Source organism: Salmo trutta, chromosome 13 (assembly GCF_901001165.1).
Source record: "Salmo trutta chromosome 13, fSalTru1.1, whole genome shotgun sequence".
Lineage (NCBI taxonomy): Eukaryota > Metazoa > Chordata > Actinopteri > Salmoniformes > Salmonidae > Salmo > Salmo trutta.
In genome coordinates this window covers 592,706-602,722 of record NC_042969.1, presented here as the reverse complement: position 1 = coordinate 602,722, position 10,017 = coordinate 592,706, and the positions used below count along the sequence as shown (strand labels likewise).

The window sequence follows — 10,017 nt, the reverse complement described above, 5'->3', positions numbered from 1 at the left end:
ATTGTAAAGTGGTTGTTCCACTGGATGTCATAAGGTGAATGCACCAATTTGTAAGTTGCTCTGGATAAGAGCGTCTGCTAAATGACTTAAATGTAAATGTAAATGTAATTGACTGAGTGAAAATAAGGAACCCTGTACAGAATAAAAATATTCCAATACATGCATCCTGTTTACAAGGCAGTAAAGCAATTCTGCAGAAAAATGTGTATTCAGGACATAAAAGTGAATTTCTTTGTCAAAGTGTTATGTTTGGGTCAAATCCAATACATTACGGAGTACCACTGCCTATATTTTCAAGCATAGTGGTGGCTGCATCATGTTATGAGTATGCTTGTAATTGTTAAGGACTGGGGAGTGTTTCAGGATAAAAAAGAAACGGAATGGTGCTGAGCAGGGAAAATACTAAATGAAAACCTGGTTCAGTCCACTTTCCACCAGACACTGAGAGATTATTCACCTTTCAGCAGGACAATAACCTAAAACAAGGCCAAATCTACACTGGAGTTGCTTACCAAGAAGACAGTAAACGTTCTTGAGTGACCGAGTAACAGTTTTGACTTAAATCTACTTGAAAATCTATGGCAAGGCCTGAAAATGGTTGTGTACAACCAATCTGACAGAGCTTGAAGAATTTTGAAAATAATAATATAAAAATGTTGAACAATCCAGGTGTGGAAAGCTCTTAAGAGAATTACCCAGAGAGACTCAAAGCTCTAACCGCTGCCAAAGGTGCTTATACAAAGTATTGACCAAGAGGTGTGAATACATATCTAAATGAGATATTGCTGTATTTTATTTTCAAAACATTTGCAAACATTTCTAAAAACGTGTTTTCACTTTGTCGTTGTTTTAGATTGCTGAGAAAATAAATATTTTGAATCAATTTGGAATTCAGGTTGTTACACAGCAAAATGTGGAATAAGTCAAAGGGTATAAATACTTTCTGAAGGCACTGTAGACAGAAACTGTCTCTGATATGTTGCTCTGATATCATCTGCCTGACGGTATGGGAGTGGCTGGGGTGTGTGGGGTCCTTGATGATGCTGCAAGCCTTCCTCAGGCACCATTTCAAGTAGATGTCCTGGATGGCATCTTCTGTGGATCTGTTGGAGTAGTAGGCAAATTGGAGTGGGTCAAGTGTGCCTGGCATGCTGGCCAAGATGTGGGCCATGACTAGCCTCAAAGCACTTTATGTTGACCGGGGTGAGTGCGACGGGCGATAGTAATTTGGGCAAATCACTTTGTTTTTCTTGGGCACTGGGACGATGGTGGTATCCTTGAAGCAGGTGGGGACTACGGCTTGGGACAGGTTGAAGATGTCAGAAGAAAAATATTTGTTTTAAACGTACTTGGTTAAAATCACCCGCGACAATAAAGACTGCTTCCCGGGTGAGAGGATTCTGGCTGGCTAATGTTCTTCTACAGTTCGCTGAGTACCGCCTTGGTATTTGCTTATGGCAGGACGTACACAGCAGTGTTAATGACACAAGTGAATTCCCTCAGCATATAGCGGGGTCAGTATTTTAGCATCGGAAACTCCAGGTCGGGGCAAAAGGAGCTCGAGAAGTTTTCAACTTCGTTACACCAGGAATTCTTGACGAGGAAGCATACCCCTTGCAGTCGCCCTTTACTTCCTCACCGGCATTGCCTTCGGTCATCTTGGTCAGCAGCAACAGGTAAGCCTGCTCTGTGGGGAACAAAGGAGTGAATGTAGTAAGCCATATCTGGGAGGTTGAAGTGTGTTGCTTCTGATTCATGATCCAGAAGTAATTGTCGGTAATAGGAAATTTCACAATCATTCAGAGCAAACAAAGTAATAATTAACGTAAAAATACCCATAAAAAAAGCAAAGTCGAGCAATTGAACACTTATTGGAGATTCTGGAGCGGCGCCTGAGACAGCATTTTCCACCACCATCAACAAAACTCCAAATGATGGAATTTCTTGAGGAAGAATGGTGTCGCATCCCTCCGATAGAGTTCCAACACTTAAAATCTATGCCAAGGTGCACTGAAGCTGTTCTGGCGGCTTGTGGTGGCCCTAGACACTTAAAGTTAGTGTTTCCTTTATTTTGGCACTTACCTGTAGGTTTCCTTCTAATTATATCAGTAAAACACATATAGAATGTTATCTTCCGAGTCTCATTGATAACCCTGTAGAGAGAGGGTGAAGCAACATTATCATGGAATTTAAAGTGCCACTGTAGTGTCATGGCTATGTTCCCCTTTGTTTGCACTTGCTTTTTGGCCTCAGAGAAATTCTCTCTTTCCACACAGCAGCAAAGGTCAGCAGGTATGACACTCCCAACTTTCCTTAGATCCACATCTTTGATGCATCTTTTGGAACATTGTCATCATTGTCATGAAGACATCATTGATTTTTGATATCAACAGACCTCTCTAGATTTAGCAGCAATTGTAAGAACCTCTACTATTGCCCTTTAAAATAACATCTTCCTCGCTTCATGGAAAGATTGAGATGTTTATCTTCAAAGTTTGTGCAAGTGAGGTCCTCTGCTGCATTGCCTGTTTTATAAGAGCTCCTTTGTACCCATTTGACTGGGGTTACTGAGCTTGCCGTCAAATGCCTCGAACATGGCCTGGAATCTGGAGTTGACGTCTGCCAGCCGGGCAGCAGGGGTGTCGAACTCCAACATCTGTTATGGAATTAAGAAAATAAATTAAGTATTTTATGACCAACAAGTATTTTGACTCACAACAGAAATGTGCCCTTAAGTATACTGTAGTATATCAAATATTTTGTTTAGTATGATTCAATAGATTTGAGCTACTTTTGACCAGAACCGTATAGGCCCTGGTCAAAAGTAGTGCACTACATAGGGAATAGGGTGCCATTTGAGACATTGTATATTTCTATGGTGCAGAAGACCCACCTGTCCCTGGTCTAACACCATGAACCTGTTACAGCTCCTCACAGTATTGAGGCGATGGGCGATGATCAGCGTGGTGCAGCTGCTGAATGACTCATGGATGGTCTCCTGAATCAGCAGGTCTGTCTCTGTGTCAATGGCTGCCGTCGCCTCGTCCAACAGCAAGATCTGGCAACCCCCAACACATGTCACATTTAAGCACACTTTGCAGAAAATGGTTCAATCTCTAAGGTTGGTAGAATAAGGAAGTTGTAATATTGTAAAGAATGGAAAAACAGTGTTGGTTCTTTGAATATGGACATAAATATTATAATCTTAAGGAGTGTTATAACTAATTTAAGACTAGTCCCTAAATGCTACGTCTTGTCATCCTCAGTTGTTTGTATTTCCAACTGCATTCTACAGAATCAAAGTGAAATAACAATAGAAGCCATGTGGTGGCAATGTTACGCCTTTGGGAAGTTGCTGCCTTACATTCTCAATGTTCTTATGTGACAACCTCAAAAAGTAGGATGTGAGGCACACAAGCTTTCCTATGTGGTAACAGAAAATAAAATAAATCTAACTGCCCTCATCTATTGTACTGTGTGTGTGTGTGTGTGGTGTGGAGAGAAAGAGACGTGACACTAGTGTGTGTGCGTGCGTTTACCTTGCTGTGTCTAAGCAGTGCTCTTGCCACACACAGTAGTTGTCCCTTTCCTACTGAGAAGTTAGCTCCGTTTTCTGTCACCTCAGACTGGAGGGAATGGTGCAGTTGGCTGATTGGAATATGATGGTAGACAAAATGGAGTCAAAACACAATCCACAGATATCGTTTTTCAACTGTTCAAACATCTCTAGAGGGGATATTTAATCTTAAACAGGTCTAGGATTTGTTATCAATTACTCTCAGTAGTAAAAACACTTTATCTGAAGATGTATAAGGCAATGCATATATACTATGATGCCAACATAAAGACTACTAGATTAATAACAAAAGCTTATCCATTGTTTAAAAATGGCATTTTTGCCTTTGTGCAGATTGCCATGTCTCATTTTTGATTAATTGAAAATGATACTTTTTTCAAAGTATCTGTCTTTTTCAAACAAGCATTTCAGAGCTGGCTACAATTTTAATTTCATCCCCCTGAAAAGATAGGACAAATATTACAACAAATATTATGGCTGAACTCAAATGTGCTGGTTGATAAAATACCTGTACTTATGGGAAAGATGTTTGAAAAGGGTATTTTGTTCTTAAATTATATTGTAAATTGTAATGGTAGAGTTATGTCCTTCAAGGAGTTATCAGAATTGTACGGGAAGGTCTGCTCAATCCAAGAGTACAACCAATTGATTACAGCATTGCCCCAAAAATGGAGGAGGCAGGTGGCAGCGGGAAGAGGTAGGGAACTGGTCTGTCTGCCCAATATAAAGGATCAAAACTGGCGGAGGAATAAAAATAGCATAAATAGGAAAGTATACCAGTTTCATTTGAGGACCAGGATGTTGACAACTGTGCCATACAGATAGCAAAATAGTTGGGAAGAGATTTTTGATGTACCGATTCCATGGTACAGGGTGTACGAGTTGATATATAAAACAACGCAAGATTCAAGACTTTGTGCTTTTCAGCTAAAATTATTATATAGAATTCTTGCCACCAACAAAATGTTGAATATTTGGCGCATAAAATCATCGAAGCTCTGCAGATTTGGTTGTGAGGATACAGAATCAATAGACCATTTATTTTGGTATTGCCCTCAGGTAGCCTGTTTCTGGTCTCAGGTTCAGGAATGGCTGAAAATGCATAGCATTGATCTAAAATGAACCCTAGAAATAGTACTGTTAGGAGATCTGGAGAGACCGGGTCAGTCAATTACTAATATACTAATACTCTTAGTAAAAGTATTTATCTTCAACTCGCAATCTGTAGATTCTATTCGATTAGATAGATTGAAATTGTACGTTAAACATCATAGCATAGTTGAAAGATATGTGTTGCGTAGAAACACAAAGTGGGCGGCCAGCAGATATAGATGGGATGGGCTGAGGGAATGGGATGGGCTGAGGGTTGGTATGTGAAAAAAAAGTCTAAATAAAACATAATAAAAGTACATTTGAATGACACTAAGTGGCAGTGTTTTTACAACTAATGCCGGTTTGCCTGAGGCTGATGCCGTGCAGGTGTTTGTACACATGCATATACACACACTCTCATTCAAATAAACACATACAAGAACACACACATACATGTAATAGTGCCAGACATGCACACAAACATATAAAATAGGCATTGCTGTTATGATTTCAGTTGTCCTTGATGGCCTTTGTTTTAAATGTATTATTTAGGTAAAAAAAATTGCATTGTTGTTTGCTGTTTTCTTCAGTTTTTTCCTTTTTTCTCTTTAATTCATTCTCATGGTTGTTGGTGCATTGGGGGGTTCTTGGGGGTGGGGAATGGAATTCATTTTATTTTTTTATTTTTTTCTTCCGAGGGGGGACTGTGGGAGGGTTCTCGAACGGTTGAGGGACAGCTTTTGGGGAACTGTGGGGGGATCTTGGAGGGTTCGGGTTTCACAAGGTTGTGATCATGAAAAAGGAAACTATGACATATATTTTATATCACTATCATGCACATGCACCCTCAATCATAAGGATGGCTCTGTTGTGGAAAGACTGATACATGTTTGATAGTGTCTTGATGCTGTATTGTTTGTCCTTCATGTTCTAATACTTTAATGTTACCTCTTCCTTGTGTTTTTTGTAATAAATAATTTTAAAAAAATTAAAAAACTAAACAAAGACTACTTTAAATTTTTAAACAGACATTTATCATTATATTTGGGGTCAAACTGAATCACTCTATTTATGTTTCCATTGACCATCTATCCCTACTTACCATCCCTGTTATATGTGTATCCCAGATCTGGGCATCTGAGTATTGATTCCATGGGTCCAGATTGGACCTATTTGGTAAGACAAAATAAGAATAAAGAATCAGACACTGATCTGGGGTCAGTACATTTTCCCACTAATGGTTAAGGTTAGGATTGGGGGAGGGGAAGCTGATCCTAGATCTGTACCTAGGGGAAATTTAGGTAAATCATTCATACATACCTGATGGTGCCAATGAAGAGAACGGGCTCCTGGGGAATGATTGACAGCTTGCTTCTCAGGTCATCTAATCCTATCTGGGCAATGTTGATGCAGTCGATGGTGATGGAGCCCCCAGTCAGCTCCACCAATCTGAAGAGAGATACGCCCAGTGAGGACTTCCCTGGATAGATAGTAACAGGGTTGTGAGTGAACTACTCAGCATACCTATGATTAGTTCAGATACATGATAACTGTAATCTTCACATGATGATGTGGTTAACTGGATAATGATTACTTCTTTGTTTCTATGAGAATCATTCAAAAATAAACACCAATACAATCAGCCTTCCCTGTAGCTCAGTTGGTAGAGCATGGTGTTTGCAACGCCAGGGTTGTGGGTTCGATTCCCACGGGGGACCAGCACAGAAGAAAAAAAATTATGAAATGTGTGCATTGACTACTGTAAGTCGCTCTGGATAAGAGCGTCTGCTAAATGACTAAAATGTAAATGTAATTCGACACCATCGTTATTACATTATTTCTTAGTAAATACCAGGTAAACACCAGCGGAAATAGGACTATAAAATGAAACATTACTGATGTAAAATGATACATGGGAATAAAGGTAAGTACCTGAGTACCTGGTAAGTACCTGAGCCTGTGCAACCCACAATGCCGATGGTCTCCTCTGGCAGGATGTTAAAGGAGAGCTTCTTGAGCACCAGTGGCAGGTTGTCCTGGTAACACATCTCCACATCCTGGATGGAGATCTGTCCCTTATCTGGCCAGCAGGGAGCAGGAGAGGATGGCCCACTGATCTGTCTCGGTGCCTCGCCCTCCAAGGTCTGACAGAATTCTTTAAATCCAATTTCAAATAACATTTTATTTGTCACTTGTGCCGACTACAACAGGTGTAGACCTTAAAGTGAAATGCTTACTTACAAGCCCTTAACCAACAATGCTTTAAGAAGTTAAGAAAAACAAGTGTTCAGTAAAAAATAGAAAATAAAAGTAACAAATAATCAAACAGCAGCAGTAAAATAACAATAGCGAGGCTATATGCAGGGGCAGCAGGACAGAGTCAATGTGCGGTGGAACCGGTTAGTCGAGGTAATATGTACATGTAGGTAGAGTTAAAGTGACTATGCATAGATAATAAATAGAGGGTATCAGCAGCATAAAATAGGAGTCTGGGGACCCCTTTGATTAGCTGTTCAGGGGTAGAAGCTGTTAAGAAGCCTTTTGGACCTAGACTTGGCGCTCCAGTACCACTTGGCGTGCGGTAGCAGAGAGAACAGTCTATGACTAGGGTGGCTGGAGTCTTTGACAATTTTTAGGGCCTTCCTCTGACACCGCCTGGTATAGAGGTCCTGGATGGCAGGAAGCTTGGCCCCAGTGATGTACTGGGACGTACACACTACCCTCTGTAGTGCCTTGCGGTCGGAGGCCGAGCAGTTGCCGAGCAGTTGATGCAACCAATAAAGATGCTCTTGACGGTGCAGCTGTAGAACCTTTTGAGGAGGTGAGAATCCAGGCCAAATCTTTTCAGTCTCCTGAGGGGGAATAGGCTTTGTCATGCCTTCTTCACAACTGTCTTAGGGTGTTTGGACCATGATAGTTTGTTGGTGATGTGGACACCAAGGAACATGAAGCTCTCAACCTGCTCCACTACAGCCCAGTCGATGAGAATGGGGCGTGCTCGGTCCTCCATTTCCTGTAGTCCACAATCATCTCCTTTGTCTTGATCATGTTGAGGGAGAGGTTTTTGTCTTGGCACCACACGGCCAGGTCTCTGACCTCCTCCCTACAGGCTGTCTCATCGTTGTCGGTGATCAGGCCTACCACTGTTGTGTCATCGGCAAACTTGATGATGGTGTTGGAGTTATGCCTGGCCATGCAGTCATGAGTGAACAGGGAGTACATTAGGGGACTGAGCACGCACCACTGAGGGGCCCCCATGTCGAGGATCAGCGTGGCGGATGTGTTGTTACCTAACCTTACCACCTGGGGGCGGCCCGTCAGGAAGTCCAGGATCCAGTTGCAGAGGGAGGTGTTTAGTCCCAGGGTCCTTAGCTTACTGATGAGCTTTGAGGGCATTGTGGTGTTGAACACTGAGCTGTAGTCAATTAATAGCATTCTCACATAGGAGTTCCTTTTGTCCAGGTGGGAAAGGGCAGTGTGGAGTGCAATAGAGATTGCATCTTCTGTGGATCTGCTGAGACGGTATGCAAATTGGAGTGGGTCAAGGGTTTCTGGGATAATGGTGTTGATGTGAGCCATAACCAGCCTTTCAAAGCACTTCATGGATACAGACGTGAGTGCTACGGGTTGGTAGTCATTTTGGCAGGTTGCCTTAGTGTTCTTGGGCACAGGGACTATGGTGGTCTGCTTGAAACATGTTGGTATTACAGACTCAGTCAGAGACAGTTTGAAAATGTCAGTGAAGACACTTGCCAGTTGGTCAGCGCATGCTCGGTGTACACATCCTGGTAATCTGTCTGGCCCTGAATGTTGACCTGTTGAAAGGTCTTACTCACATCGGCTACGGAGAGCGTGATCACAGTCGTCCGGAACAGCTGATGCTCTCATGCATGTTTCAGTGTTACTTGCCTCGAAGCGAGCATAGAAGTAATTTAGCTGTGCTTCCCTTTGTAGTCTGAAATATTTTCCAAGCTCTGCCACATCCGTCGAGCGTCAGAGCCGGTGTAGTACAATTCAATCTAGGTCCTGTATTGACGCTTTGCCTGTTTGATGGTTCGTCGGAGGGCATAGTGGGACTTCTTATAAGCTTCCGGGTTAGAGTCCCGCTTCTTGAAAGCGGCAGCTCTACCCTTTAGCTCAGTGCGGATGTTGCCTGTAATCCATGACTTCTGGTTGGGGTATGTACGTAGTGTCACTGTGGGGACGACGTCATCGATGCACTTATTGATGAGGCCAGTGACTGATGTGGTGTACTCCTCAATGCCATCGGAAGAATCCCAGAACATATTCCAGTCTGTGCTAGCAAAACAGTCCTGTAGTTTAGCATCTGCTTCATCTGACCTCTTTTTTATTTACCAAATCACTGGTGCTTGAGTGTTGATCTCTGCAGCTCCAATCCCAAGAAGCGAAGCCACCTCCTTTTTAACAGAAAAATGTATTTATAGATCTCTAAAAGCTTGTTGGCGCTTTAAGAAAAGGTTTATGGTTTGATGGGTGGTGTGAAACAGGTCCTGTCATGTGCTGTGATGTGTGACGGGCCACACACTGGGTTCTATACCTGCTTCCTGCTGGGATGTCATTGTGTTATTGGGATGTTGTGTTGGTGCACCGTGCGCAGGAATGTGTATTGTGTGTGTGGGCCTGCTTGCGAGTATGCTGTCTCTGTGTAAGTGTGTGTGTTGTTGCTTCATCTGTGCTTGTGTCCTGCCTTAAATCTATAGGCGTGTTTGTGTCAGACTCAGCATGTGTGTACTTTCGATTCAGCCAATCAACAACCTTCCCCCGACTGTTGGCAGCACTCCCTGGTGTCATTAGGCCTACCTACCTACCTACCTACCTACCTTTATATAATGACAGATCCTCTCCACTGATGTGAGTGTCAGTCTCTGACAGCAGCCTCACAGTGAACTGAAAAAGACCAGTCAGCTGAAGGAGAGAGACAGAGAGGGAGATAGAGATGAAAGCAAGAGAAGCGATAAGTCAATGATTAACACCCGCACACCCTATTACAATCAACCTAGACCCACGTCAACACTCGTGTTCATCCCAGTTTGCAATGATACCCTATGAATGAATGAGCAGCACAAACCATAAACCTTTACGACCCCTATAGACAGATATGCTGATAAGGCTATACTTCTCCATTCAGCTCAATCAATTTCAATTCATAGTTCCCTAAGAGGGAGCTCCTTCCCACGCTTGTAGTAATCCCACAGTGAAATTTTAAATTAGACATCAAAAAGCCTTCATAAAAACCTTTCCATTAAAGGGGCAGTCAAAATAATTAAACCATAGCAAAGATAAACTCTAACATTGTGTGTGCATGTTTACATGTGTGTGCATTTGCG

At 42.3% G+C, this 10,017-nt stretch overlaps 1 pseudogene; it reads right to left on the bottom strand.

Moving 5' to 3' along the window:
• Positions 1 to 1,613: 1,613 nt before the first annotated feature.
• The window catches only part of LOC115205047 (multidrug resistance-associated protein 5-like), a 49,992-nt pseudogene continuing 41,588 nt past the window's right edge, over positions 1,614 to 10,017 (bottom strand).